Raw genomic sequence first — 14,994 nt, 5'->3', positions numbered from 1 at the left:
CATCCTGTCTCATCCCAATCCCTTTTATTTTATTTCAGATCCACAGGTAGTTCGCATGCAGGCAGTTCACGACGAAGTGAATAGAAGGGGCTGGACAGCTTATGATTACTCGTCTCACACTTATATATGACTTGTTATATGTGTATATTTTGTACACGTCAGTGATACTATTTTCAATGGAATAAGGCGAGTAATTCTATAAATTGTTCAAATTTTTTATATTATTATAATTTCAATGTATCCAGTACTAAGTTTAACGCACATGCTAAATATTCTAGATAAATTTAGTATGGGTGTTACAATTTTTATATATTTAATTTATGGGAAATACTAACTTGTGCCTCTAGGGCATAAATTAAGAAGGCAAATGCAAAAGTTTATTCTTGAAAATTGTGCAGTCAATTTCTTAGAAGTTTCAAAAATTATATTTTCAATATAAAATTTATTTTTAATTTCCATTTTATACTTTTTAACTTGTGCCCTAAAGGTAACTTGTGATACGTTGAATTCTCTTGTTGTATATGTCAAACAAATGTGGAACTTCAAATATTTTCCAATTTAAAAAATAAATAAAAAGAGACTGTGGGAGTGTGGGTATTCGCATAAATCGTTTAGCTATGCATTTGTACCTAAATAAATGGTACGACTATCTATCGTTAAGTATTAAATCAAATGTGAAACAAAAACAAGATATTAAATAAAATTAGTAAGTACAACTCTATAAGAAAAAGTAAAAAATATATATTTGGAGTGGGTTGGAGGGTGGGTGGATATCAATACCTCCACCGTTAACTTTAAATGTCGGAAAAAAAACTCAACTAATCAAAGTCGAAATAGTTATAGTAGATTCAAATGGATGCAATTTATGTTTCCACGACTAGAAACAATATACAAATAACTTATAATTTCATATTGTTGTAAGTTCGGTTTGTAAGAACATTATGATATTCAAACTTTAAATATTCTACTTATTCACTGGAAGAAAAAAAAAAAAAACCTATAATTTCTACATCTAATGTCAGTAACATATTCCTTCTCCTACATCACCCTTCCCAAACAACAGAAATGAAAGAATAGACATGTACTATTCTCTTTTAATAATTTATCATGCCAATATCGTACTCAAATAATTTATCATATTCCCACGAGTATGACAAAGTACTAAAGAATCTCTCTCCTTTGAAATTATCATCATCACAAGAAAACAGAAATTGAAATCATGCTAGGGAATCTATCTTAACCGTGAAGGTAATCTAAGTGTAAGATTTGGCCTTTGATTTGATTCCACTGTCTCCCTCGTGGAGTCACTTTGATCGACCAATTTGGCCTTATTTATTTTCATTTCTGTTTTTTTCCATTTTTTTTTCTTTCGAGTTTCATTCTGCACCGTTAGCATCTCACCCTCTTTATTTAATTTCCCTAGCCTAAACTTTAGATATGATTTTTTTTCCTACTCTTTTGTTTTTGCATGGTGCCCATAAAAAAGAAACTTTAGTGCTTTTTTTTGGCATTCGCCATCATTAGTGCTTTATCATTATCATTATCATTAGATCTTGATTGCCAATTGCGTAAGTTAATACTTATGAGCTTAAATATCTTGAATAATACTTGACACAGTTGACTTTATTACGTAAGTTAATGCATAATTTTGAGCTTAAATATCTTGAATAATATATTAGAAAAAATTATGAAAATTTGATATTTTGAATATACTCATCGAGACAAATCTAACGACATCTTATATGATATTATTTATCTTTGTATATTAGTAGAAAAATATGATCAAAATAAGCTAGGTCAAAATTTCACATTTTCAAATGAGTCATCTATTACGGAACGGAGGGAGTAAAATATTAAACTTTTCCCACGTGCCCAAATGTATTGCCCCAGTTACTAGTATAATATTCATTTCATTCTGATTCCAGCAACTTCCAGATCATTTCTTTTACCTTACTTTTTTTAGTCAATAATATATAAATCGTGGACTATACGTGGTGATAGATGCTGCATATTTAACTGGAATATTGCATATTTGAATACCTTTTTTTTTCTCTCTTTTTTACCATGTTATGTGAATTTGTGGAGTCTGTCTATCCATTTTTTTTATACAATAAAATGGGGCGTTATTGTGAAAATGGCCGTTACAAAACTGTATAGGCAAGGGACGATGCCGTTTTTGCCCGATTTAACGGTGGGAAGGAAAATCACACAAAAACATTGTGACGTAATGCTGTTACGGCCGCGTTCGACCGTTACCGCTGCGAAAAAAAGAACAGTTACCAGATTTTGGTCATCGCCTCTTCTTTATCTACAGTTCATTACTCCTTCAATTCCTAGGTCTCTCCTCCACGACCGACTCTCTTAATTTTGGTATTGTTATGTAAGTGTGTAACATAGATAAAATTATATTTTAGAGAGAAAAAAATTGTCTTTATATGAATATAGTTGTGTGAATTTGGGCTTTAGGGATGACATTTTTTATGTTTATGAATTTGTGGTTTCATGCTTCAATAATGTGACATCGGAAAAGAAGTGAGAAAGAAGAACCTATAAAGAATAAAGTGAGGTGAGTGAGAAGAAGTGGTGAGGGTAATTGTGCAATTTTTTGATTAATTCACATTGTGACAATCGTAATTTGTAACGCAACATTTGTAACAGCCAAAATCACAAAAATCTTAACGCGATCGCGACCGTTATTTAAAACCCTGCCTTTGAAGAGGCTAGGAGAATACAAAAGACCATCTAAAAATTCACCCAAAATAAAAGGGAAAAAAAAACAAAAATTGCTTATTAAAATGGAGAAAATTGGGCTTCAAGTTAGGCTCAAAGCATCTTGATCCAATTGTAAAAAAGTGACTCAATTTGGTGCAGCCTCCGATGCATGTTGAATTTCTTTTTCATTGATCTTTAAGATTAAGCCTTGTAATGCTTGATTCATCCTCTTTGACTTGGACTTATTCATATGACCTTCTATTCCATTCAAAGGATCTCTGGATGGGTTCGTCGCATCTCTATCACTGAGACTTGTGAGTGAATTGATTTAGGGTTTGAGTTTCTATATATATATATATATATATATATATATATATATATATATATATATATATATATATATATATATATTAAAAGGTTAATAAATTAATTGATTTTCTGCATTCGGGACGGATTTTGGTATGAGTTCGGGGTGGATACCTATATTCCCATTACCCGTCACGTACCCGTGTTTTGAAATTGGAGGAAACTCAAACCTATACCCAAACTCGGTCAAAGTTTGGTTTGGACGAATACCTGCGCGTATGGATTTTGTTGTAATGCCACTAAAGAAACTTGGAAGAACTTTGGAGAACAGGGCTTGACTTCTAGAAAACGAACGGGTGTATAATATGGTAGAACGTCGTATGCAACATGAACTCACATGGTGGATATCAATCATGAATTTATAATGGGAGGCTGCACATGGAAAACATATGACTCAGTTGAAAGTCTTTCATAAATTATAGCCCTTACCTACCGTGTTTTCTGGGCAAGGACTAGATCTAATTGGTTAACATCTATTCGTGAATCCTTCAGGAACAAAACTCTCGCAAGAAATAGCATTGCTCCATAATTTATTACAAAAAAAGAAGATATGGTGTGACCTTATTTCTACTACACAATATTGAACCATTATTTCAGATATCTTATTATAGTTTTCTTAGACTGGTTGGTCACACTCACATTCACACATACATAATGATAAGTTTTCAACTATGCATCTTGAACAGAGCTTGAAACATTGGCATTGATGTTATCAAAACCTAGGTTCAACTTTGAATCAAAAGACCACGAAAAAATATCATGTTCTGCATATTCGTCTCCGGTGGCAGCCGAGAAACCAATCCTTACCCACTCAGGAACAACATCCTTCAAAGGCACAACATGACTTAGGGTATAATGACGAACCAAAGGATATTCAACATCAACACTCAACACATTTGTGGCACCATTAAACCCTATAACAACATTAGCCTTTTTATTATTTTCCAAACTCCAAGGCACAGTGGTTATCGATTTGATAGAGTTTACATTGATTCCAATATGTCGACCTGTGCTACTTATATTTCCGGGTTTTGGATCCCAATCAACATTATAGAAAGTGTCAATTTCAACCGCAACAGTTTGAATTGATTCTTGGTAAGTTTTGCTATCGAAAACTCCAAGGTATCCTCCTTGACTATTTGATTTCGGCTGAGTATCAATCGGTGCAATGAAGAATGCAAGACCGTCTGCAACATTATAAGTATTAGGCGCCGTTATTGTAAAGGTGAAGGTAGTTTCAAAGTTAGCCACGCTTCCGGTTTTGCTATCCCAAATGTGAATAGGGGCAGAATAAAGAGTTCTACCAATAGAGTTCTTGACTGCCTTGGTGAGTTCTAACTTCCCTGTTGAGGTAGTTTCGGCATCACCTTGGAAGATGAGATTCTTTTGGTCTGGGACAAACTTTGTGATGGAAAAGGAAGTTGTTTCTGCTGAATTCACCTTGTTCAATAGCAAGATGAAGAATGTTAAGGAGATGGAGAGGATAAAAGAGACGTTGGAGGAAGACATTTCTTTGGTTTTTAATTCAGTTGTGATATTTGTATGAATGCTAACACATGCGATATTCTTGTGTTTAAATAGGGGCGAGTATCAACCTATGACTACATGAACCCATGCAATTGTCCCATGTTTTTTTTTTTTAGACAAAAGGAAAATATAATAAAAAAAGAGATACAAAGACTGGGGCGACATAAAACCACTCAGGTACAACCCAAAAGGGGATACATCGATATAAAACAGACCTAGTGGATCAACCTAACAATTTTTTTTTGTAGGGATGAAACCAACCCATTTTATTTTTTAGAGACAAAAATCAAAATTCGTTATATTTTTTGAAAAAAAAAACTTATTTAACCTTATCGAAGTTAAGTTAGTCTAAGTATTTTTGTTTAGTTTTTTTAACCAAGTTAAGTTGTGTAATAGTCAAGATCCCAATTGGAAATGAAGTGAAGTAAGTTATTTTAGTCCACAATGTTCTACGGATTTGCACCGTGTATGTTACAATTAAGTACAAGACAATTTAAGTTCATAAAGAATAGTATTCTGAATTGAGTTGAACTTCTATAGACATATCTGAATTGATTCTTTTATATTTTTTTTTATATTTTACTTAGTTATACATAAAAGTGAATGGATATTACTAAGAACTTTGGCATCTAAAACTAGCACACATACGTTTTGTACTTGCAGAATACAATCTATGAAACTAGGGTCTAGTCTGTTTTGGTCATACCTTGAGAGTGTTCTCAAAGTTAGTATTTATGGCAATAGTTTGGGCCCGTTCCGCTATCATAGGCATTAAGTTATTTGAGAAGAGATAAGTATTGAGGCTTCCTGCTTCTAGAAGGCTTTGATGGCAGCGTCTTCGTAGTGGCCTCCTAAGGCTATTTCGGCCCCTCTGAGGATCGCTCATGTTTATCTAGGCCTTTATGAAGAGCTCTATGTCATTTATCTGGGTCTTCCCGGTCCACAGCCCCCCAACCACGAGTCTTGGGTGAAGATAAATTGATGATATGGCTAAATGGTGATTCACGTTTGCGGTCGGCGCCCCTGGGGAGCACGCTCTAGGGCACATAGGCCCTTCTGTAGGGTGTTGGGACCCTTTTGGAGGGACCCCGGTCCTTATAAGTGCATTTGGCGGTCCTCAACCCCCAAACACGAGTCTTAGGAAAAGACGAAGTGATGACATCGAGTGACTAGGTCATGATTCTTTTTTAGGGTGATGTGACTGTTTCATATCTTTTATGCGAGCTAATACGAAGGATTTGGAGGGGCAGTAGTGTTATTGATAAGTGCTCAAAAGTTACATATTTTATGTGTTAATCTAGGCATTTTGGTAATTTGTTCTGCAAGTTATCTAAGGAAAAGCTACCAATTGATCGCATTTGTACTATTTATGCTTTACATGCCTGATTCTACCCAATTTATGCAGGAAATGACAAGCAAGGAACAAGAAAGAAGCTCAAGAACCAATGTCAGCACGCTTAAGCGTCCTCAGCACGCTTAAGCGTGCAAGTTCCAGAGAGCAACCATTCTGCAAGCTTTCCAGACGCTTGCAGCACGCTTATGAAGAAAAGAGCTGCACGCTTAAGCGACCAAGGGCACGCTTAAGCGACCAAGGTCCAGAGAGTCACCAGTTTTGCTCGCTTGCTGCTCGCCTCCCACACGCTTAAGCGAAGTTCATCAGCTTCAAATGGATCAGGCACACGTGGCAGCTCCCAATTGGCCAAAAGAAGATATTTTGGGAGCACGCTTAAGCGACCATAGCACACTTAAGCGTGCAGGCACAAATTTGCTCATATAAATTGTTTTCTCTTCTCTTTCCAACTATTCTTTTACATTGTCTTTTATATTTTCTGGTTTTTAGAGAGAGAATAGAGCATTTTCTAGAGAGAGAAACACAAAGCAAGGTAGTTAGGAGTAGATTCAACCCAAGATTCATTGAGACATCATGGATCTAGGCATGGAATCTTCATCTTTTCTTCATCCTTTGCAAAGCTATCATAGACATATGTAACTACATCTAATCTTGAGGTTTTGAGGTATTCAAACAAGCTATTATGTAATTTCTTGATCTTTTAATACATGATTCTAGCAAACAAAAATGGTTCATGGTTCATGGTTCTGAGCAATTAGGGTCCATGGTTCTGAAAGATTGGAATCTACACCTACAGAATCTGAAGGATAGATTAACAAACAAAAATGGTGGAAGAATACGAAACCCCACTCCAGCTCTTCCTTTAACCTCCACAAACTCCACCTCGCCACCCACACTTCCGATGTCGAACCCAATTACCTCATGCTCGCTGAATCCACTCTTCCTGGAATCCCATCTCAACCCATCATCGCTACAGATCCTGAAAACCCTATTCTTTCCAAGGTTTTTGATTTTTTTTCTTGTTTTTGTTTTATGGGTACCAACTGTTTGATGAAATGCATGAATGATGTTTGTTGTTTGTTTTTATAGGTGGAGATTACTTAGAGGATTCTTGTTGATGGTGAGGTGAATAGGGCGCGGGCTATGCCACAGGATGCGAACGTTGTTGCTGCGAAGACTTGTAATTCGGAGGTATATGTGTTTGATTTTACTAAGAAGAGGGGAGAGGGATGTGATCCTGATTTTAGGTTGAAGTGTCATGAAAAAGAAGGGTATGGGCTGTCTTGGAGTGGTTTTAAGAATGGGTATCGTTTGAGTTGTTCTAATGATCATAAGATTTGCTTGTGGGATGTGTTTGGTGCATCTGAAAGTAATGTGCTTGATGTTGTTCATGTTTATGAGGTAATGATTAGAATTGATTTGATGATTGGTGTTGGTGTGTTATATTGGTTTTGTTGTGAGGTTAATTGCTGTTTTGATGATGAAATTATTGTTGAAGTTGTGGTTTTTGTGTGTTAGGGACATGAAAGTGTGGTTGAAGATGTGTCTTGGCACTTGCACAATGAGAATTTGTTTGGGTTTGGTGGAGATGACTACAAGTTGGTAATTTGGGGTTTGCGGACAAACAAAGCCCAGCATTCACTCACACCCCATTAAAGGGAGGTAATGATGTTACTTCATAATCTTTGTGTAGGCTAGGCTATTCTTCATCAATCATATTAGAAATTAATAGTCAATAATTTCGATACATGCATATAGAAAATATGCATTTTTTTTTGTTGAGAGGGAAAATATAGAAAATTAGCATATATATTAACTATTAAAGTGTATTTGCCTATTTCAATAACTCAATAATTAGTACTATTGCTTATTTTACACTTGAAAGTGATTTGCCTATTTTAAAAGAGTGGGATTCAAAGTGTTTAATATGATTGTTAATTTGGATGCATCAGTTATCAGGTTACAACAACTTTTATCACCAAGTACTATTTCTATGTAAAAAAAATTGTTGTTTGATTTATGGCTAGTTAAAAGGCCCTTATAAAGTTCTAAGGCTATGTCACATATATCGGTTGAAGAAATTAAGATACATAAATTAATTTTTATTGGTGTTCTTGGATGCACCAACTTTCAGTAATGAAGAACATCTCTAATATAAGAAATTTTGAAATTGGTTTCTCTATTTTAAACTAAACAATCATGTGTAATGGTTGTATGCACTTTTTTGTCTTGAACAGGTGAATTTTGTTTCTTTCAGTCCGTATAGTGAATGGATTTTGGCTACAGCATCTTCAGACACCGACATCGGTCTCTTTGATTTACGGAAGCTTGATGTGCCACTGCATTTTATAAGTAGCCACACGTACGACCTTCATCTATCACATATTCATGTTGTGTGTTTTTCTTTATATTACTATCTATAGTAGTTGATATCAACTATGTATTTTTTGACCTTTAGATCCGATTTTGTATGTGATAACTGATAAGTTCTTAGCTTTGGAAATTCCAGTGCCTTTTACTCACATCTTTGGTTTATTTTTCAATGCGTAGAGATGAGGTATTCCAGGTAGAGTGGGATCCTAACCACGAGGGAGCGTTGGCATCTTCTAGTGCTGATAGAATGCTAATGGTTTGGGACCTTAACAGGTAAAAGAAGACACTCCTATGGAATTCTTTGTTTCTTCTTTCTCTAATAATTGTAATGTTTAATTTATTCTACTTTTTAAGTTCAATTATGATTTTGTAAAACATAAACAGAGAATTGAAATATGTCTTTTGACATTTTACCATGCTTTATTTTCACGATGACTCAGGATTGGGGATGAGCTGATAGAGGGAGATGAAGAAGGTGGTCCTCCAGAACTACTCTTCTCTCATGGGGGTCACAAAGGAAAAATATCAGATTTTTCATGGTGGTCCTCCTGTGGATTTTTTTTTGTTTGAAATTTCTGCCTAAAGTTGTTTTATTGGAATATTCCTAGCTATATTGTATTCATATGTCTCTTTTATAGATTGGAATATTGACGTGGAAAATTGAGGATTGATTATGTAATATCCAATTAGATAATATACCTTCTTTTTTGGCATTAAAATTATCCATAATTTTTTTTTCATTTTATTAATATAAAAGAAAAGAGCAGGTGTCAAGCTTATTTGATAAGCTATTTAAAAAAAATATTAAAACAAAAAAAATATAATTATTTCACTTCAGTGTCTATAGTATAACTGATGTGCAAACTCTAGTTTTAAATTTTAAAGTGCGTCTATTACAACAGTGGAAGCAGACCTGATGTAGAAATTGAAGATTTCACATCAGTCGCGACCTGATGTGAAAGGATGTGGACTTACCACATCACGTCAGTTTACATCGGTTGCAAACTGATGTGAAAAATCATTTTCAACTGATGTAAAAAATCATTTCTGTAGTAGTGGATATTGTCGAGTGATTGTGATAATATCGTTTAAAAAGCTAGAATCCGTTAATCGATCAAGAGATTGCAGTTGTTACGGTTGGTTGATGTCTCTGACCTCAAGCGAAATAGCCCTATCTCTTCTCGTTTTACTTTTATGTCGAATAGGAAAATAGTTTTACACAAACAAACAACTTATATCCAAACACTTAATATGATAAATATTGTGAAAATGCTTAAGATTTAAGCAACTCCCTGCAGATACGATCCAATATATACTCACGTGTAAATAGTTTTATGAGATGTAGAAATCCTACATCAGTTATGTGATTTAGTCGACATCTTTGGAGTTTTTGACGCGGCAGGATCTTTTACTTAAGCCTTGTTTCTGTGAATTTTAATTTTATTTTTTAAAATTCCAGATGCGAGGGAGTGTTCTTAGGGCTGTTTCTATCGTTCGTTCGTATTTAAATTTTTTGGTAGAATACAATGATGATTTTTTTTTATGTAGTGGTATCCTTTGGACGTTGATGTCGTGTCGTGCGTTCAGAGCTCATATAAGAGTTGTCTTTTTTTTATTTTGTTCAGAGCCCTCATAGGGGTTGACGTTTTGTTTTATTCTTCTTGCTCATTGTTATTTAGACGACCTCTGCTTGAGAGGATTTTTATTCTTTCGGCCCTTTGTTATTTTAGACGACCTCTGCTTGAGAGGATTTTTGTTCTTCCCTCCCTTTGTTATTTAGACGACCTCTGCTTGAGAGGATTTTTGTTCTTCCCGCCCTTTGTTATTTAGGCGACCTCCGCTTGAGAGGATTTTTGTTCTTCCCTCCCATTGTTATTTAGATGACCTCTGCTTGAGAGGATTTTTGTTATATGTCTAGCGTAGTAATTTTTGAGATGGACGTTATGTCGTTTTTTATGTTCTTTTAGCTCTCCTTACCCCGCTAGGATAAGGTGGCTTCCCCTATGGGAAGGCGTTTATGGAATTTTTCTTCTTTAGCTCTTCTTACGCCTCTAGGATAAGGAGGCTTCCCCAGTGGGGAAGGCTTTTATGACATATTTGTTCTTTAAGCTTCCCTTGCCCCGCTAAGATAAGGAGGCTTCCCTTGTGGGGAAGGTGTTCACGTCATTTTATTCTTTAGCTCTCCTTACCCCGCTAGGATAAGGCGGCTTCCCCTGTGGGGAAGGCATTTATGAAATTTTTCATTTTAGCTCTCCTTACCCCGCTAAGGTAAGGCGGCTTCCCTATGGGAAGGCATTTACAACTTTCTTCATTTTAGCTTTGCTTACCCAGCTAAGTGATAAGTGTTCAAAAGTGATATATTTCATATGATAGTTTAGCCATTTTAGTGACTTGTTTTGCAAGATTCTCTATGGAAAACTCCAATATTATGCAAATATGTCATTTATACTTTTGGAACCTTATTCTACCTTTTTTGTGCAGGAAAATACAAGCAAGGATCAAGAGCTGTCAAAATTCAAAGATTCACGCTATTAGTGTGTTCCACGCTATTAGCGTACAAACTCCAGAGAGCCACGCCATTAGCGTATCTGGGGCGAGATCCTGAAGCACACTTGAAGAATACGCTATTAGCGTATATTGAGCTATTAGCGTACAAGCTCCAGAGAGCCACACCATTAGCGTACCTGGAGCGAAGCAGAAGCTGGACATGAAGAAATACGCTATTAGCGTGAGATACGCTATTAGCGTAAATGCTCCAGAGAGACACGCTATTGGCGTAGCTGGAGCGAAGAAGCAGGGCAAGGACCAACGTGGCAGGCTTCCATTGGCCATTAAATAGGCTGACCTACTGCGCTATTAGCGTACATTTCGCTATTAGCACAGGTGCAAAAACTTAGCCCATTTAAATAGTCATTTTACCTCTCTTTTAGGTACTCACTATTCCATTAGATATTTTCTTACATTCTAAGAGAGAGGTTAGAGCTATTTCTTGAAGAGAAACACAAAGCAAGTGGTTTAGGAGTAGATTCAACCTTAGATTCATTGAGACATCAAGGATCTTGGCATGGAATCTTCATCTTTGCTTCATCCTTTGCATAGTTTACATGTCTATGTGTAGCTATTATCTACTCTTGTAGTATTGAGGTAATCAAACAAGCTATTATGTAATCTTTTGATCTTTTAATATATAAGGTTCTAGCTTAATGATTCAATATTGTTGTTATTCTTGTTCTTAATGCTTTCTATGAGATTCAAGATGATTTGGACATGAACTCTTGAATCTATAACTAGAATAACAATCTATCTTAAGTTATATCACTCTTGACAAGTTTGTAAACCTTTGATAATCACTTTTAATCAAGAACTCAATGCTTTCAGACGTTTAATCAGGCTGGACACAGTCGATTAAGTTATCCGATCGATTATCGTTTAAAGGATTTGGACACGAATGTTTAAACGATACTTTAGAAATAACGATATCACTTTGGACACGAAGGATATTTGTAGAAATGATTGTGATAATATTGGTTATAAAGCTAGAATCTGTTAATCGATCTAGAGATTGCTACTGTTATGCTTGGTTGATTTCTTGAGCCGCAAGCGAAATAGTTCTATCTCTTCTCGTTTTATTTTACTGTCAATTAGAAGTTGTTTTACAAACAAACAATTTATATCCAAATCCTTAATGTGAACTATTGTGAAAATGCTTATGATTAACGTAACTACCTGTGGAAACGATCCTATATTATACTCATGTGTATATAGTTTTATGACATGTAAAAAGATTACATCAAAATGGCGTCGTTGCCGGGGAGTAACGGAATTTAATCATAAGTAATGAATCAATTTTGTCATATTAAGCAATTTTGCACAAAATTCTTTCTTGTATATAAAATACACAAATAGCATTTATTTTTTTTTTATGCTAACCACCTGGTATAGTCTCTGTGAACTTTGTTTATGCGAGGTACTTTTGCTAAAGACCAACTTCAGTTTGATCCTGAGATTGAGAAAACTGCTCGATTACTTAAAGCCCAAGCAAAGGAAGCCAAGAGATTAGCTAGGCTGGCTCAGCCGGAATCTTCTAGATCTATTCCTACTCCATCGGGTTCGGTTCATACTTTATCTCCTAGTGGTTCTCAACACTCTTCTGCACCATCATCTCCGAAGAGTGAACCAGTTGTAGTCATGGCTAATGAAAATGAAGATGATAATGCTCTACCATGTTGGGTTAGTCCAAGGAGACTTGCGAGTCTTGGTAATCAAAATACTAAACAAGTTGAGTTGAAGTCGGGGTTAATCTCTTTGATAACTCATAACCCTTTCACTGGTATGGATCATGAATACCTATATAAGCATCTCACCAACTTCTATATTACCGCCGGTACACTTGGTATGAAGGAAGAGGAGGAAGAGAAAATGTTTACTAAATTGTTCCCTCATTCTTTGATTGGGAAAGCAAAGGAGTGGTACTTGGATCAACCGACTTCTTTGATGAAGAATTGGAATGAACTAGAGAAAGCTTTTCAAGAACGGCTCTTTCCGGAGGATAGGCATCTTGAAGCCAAGACATCTATTACGACTTTTGCTCAAGGCCAAAGTGAGACACTATGTGAGGCGTGGGAACGTTACAAATCTTTTCTAAGGAATTGTCCGAAGCATGGTTATGATAGCCAAATGCAAATCTATCTCTTTCGTCAAGGGCTTCAAGGTGAGTCCAAGACTATGTTAGATGCAAGTGCAGGCGGATCTATAGCGTTGAAAAGTCCAGCTGAAGCTGTGAAGATCATAAACCAAATGGCTCTCAACACTCGTAAATCATCTCACAACCGGAAGCCTCAACAACGGAAAGCCGGTATTCTTGAACTAGAAGCTAATGATGCGGTTTTGGCTCAAAACAAGCTCCTCACTCAACAAATGGAGGCTATTCAAAAAGAAATGAGGGCCATGCCAAAGCAAATTCTAGAATCTCTCATGAAAGAAGGAGGAACTTCTCAAGTCAACACATGTGAGCTTTGTACGGGAGATCATCCCACCGGCTATTGTCCCGCACCTGGTTCTTTCGAAGAAGAAGAGGTCAACTATGTAGGAAACCAACAACAAAGACCAAACCAACCACAACAAGCTGGAGAAGAGAAGAGTCAATGATGAAGAGACTATCCAAATTAATGCCAATTGTAGTGCTATCATTCAAAGACGGTTGCCTAAGAAAGAACAAGATATGGGAAGAGTCACTCTACCGGTAGCTATTGGCACAACCCGAGTAGGTAAAGCACTACTTGATCTTGGATCAAGCATAAATCTCATGCCTTTGTCCGTTGCCAAAAGATTTGGTGACCTTTGTATAAAGCGGACTAGGATGATGTTGCAATTGGCCGACAAATCCTTTGCAACACCACTAGGAATGGCCGTAGATGTTCTTGTAAAAGTGGACAAATTTGTTTTTCCGGCTGACTTTGTGGTTATGGATGTCGAAGAAGATAAAGATGTGCCTCTTTTAATGGGAAGGAATTTCATGCAGACGGCTCGGATGATGATTGATCTTGATGATAATATCATAAAAGTTAAGGTAAATGATGAAGAGGTTACTTTCAACATCCGAGAAGCCTTGAAGCACTCAAAAGACAAGGGTGCATGCTTCAAAATGGATGCAACCGAAGAAGTCATCTTGACAACTCGAAAGCAATTGCACAAAAGAACACCCCTTGAGAGTGCTTTGGTGGATGCACTCAATTCTCTAGATGAAGATGAAGCAAGAGACATTGAATAGTGTTTGAAGGAGCTAGATTCCTTGAAGGAGATTCTTCCTAATCAAGCCATACTTGAAGATTTGAAAGAGGAATCCAAGGAAGAAGCAAAATATGATAACACCAAGGTAGAGTTAAATGTTTTACCATCTAATTTGAAATATGTTTTTCTAGAGAAAGATGGTACCAAGCCTGTGGTCATTAGTAGCTCCTTGTCCATCATTGATGAAACAAAGTTGGTAGAGGTCCTCAAAGCCAACAAGGAAGCAATAGGGATAAGTCCATCTTATTGTATGCACAAGATTATGATGGAAGAAAACTACAAACCGGTAGCACAACCACAACGCCGCTTGAATCCAAACATGAAAGAGGTGGTGCGCAAGGAAGTAGTGAAGTTGCTTGAAGCCGGCATGATCTATCCAATCTCGTATAGTGCTTGGGTAAGCCCGGTTCAAGTAGTTCCCAAGAAAGGAGGTATGACGGTGATCACTAATGATAAAAATGAGTTGATCCCAACTAGAACCGTCACCGGATGGAGGATGTGTATTGACTATAGAGGACTCAATCAAGCAACAAGGAAGGATCACTTCCCATTGCCCTTCATGGATCAAATGCTTGAAAGACTCTCCGGTCAATCCTTTTATTGCTTTCTTGATGGTTACTCCGGTTATAATCAAATCGTCGTGAACCCAGATGATCACGAGAACACGACTTTCACTTGCCCCTTTGGTATTTTTGCATATCGAAGAATGCCTTTTGGCTTGTGTAATGCACCCGCAACTTTCCAACGGTGTGTTCAAGCAATCTTCTCCGATTTAATTGGTAAATGCATGGAGGTGTTCATGGATGATTTCTCAGTTTTTGGACCATTGTTTGATATGTGTTTGAAGAGCTTGGATACCGTGCTGAAGCGGTGTA

General features: G+C 36.4%; 2 pseudogenes across 2 annotated transcripts; one reads left to right on the top strand and one right to left on the bottom strand.

Annotated features, from left to right (window-relative positions):
- Nucleotides 1-3,565: 3,565 nt before the first annotated feature.
- Nucleotides 3,566-4,626, bottom strand: LOC146938968 (truncated lectin 2 pseudogene; annotated as a pseudogene). The gene has a single exon (XR_015031464.1). The product of XR_015031464.1 is annotated as a truncated lectin 2 pseudogene (transcript).
- Nucleotides 4,627-6,050: 1,424 nt separating this feature from the next.
- LOC146938967 (WD-40 repeat-containing protein MSI3-like) lies at nt 6,051-9,048 on the top strand (annotated as a pseudogene). Its single transcript, XR_015030003.1, has 7 exons — nt 6,051-6,179; nt 6,767-6,958; nt 7,046-7,357; nt 7,475-7,618; nt 8,194-8,318; nt 8,507-8,602; nt 8,770-9,048. The product of XR_015030003.1 is annotated as a WD-40 repeat-containing protein MSI3-like (transcript).
- The last annotated feature ends 5,946 nt before the right edge of the window (nt 9,049-14,994 follow it).

This window comes from Medicago sativa, chromosome 3, assembly GCF_051527215.1.
Source record: "Medicago sativa cultivar Bolivia chromosome 3, Bolivia_mono, whole genome shotgun sequence".
Lineage (NCBI taxonomy): Eukaryota > Viridiplantae > Streptophyta > Magnoliopsida > Fabales > Fabaceae > Medicago > Medicago sativa.
The sequence above is the reverse complement of the archived record's forward strand: the minus strand, read 5'-3'. Positions and strand labels throughout refer to the sequence as shown.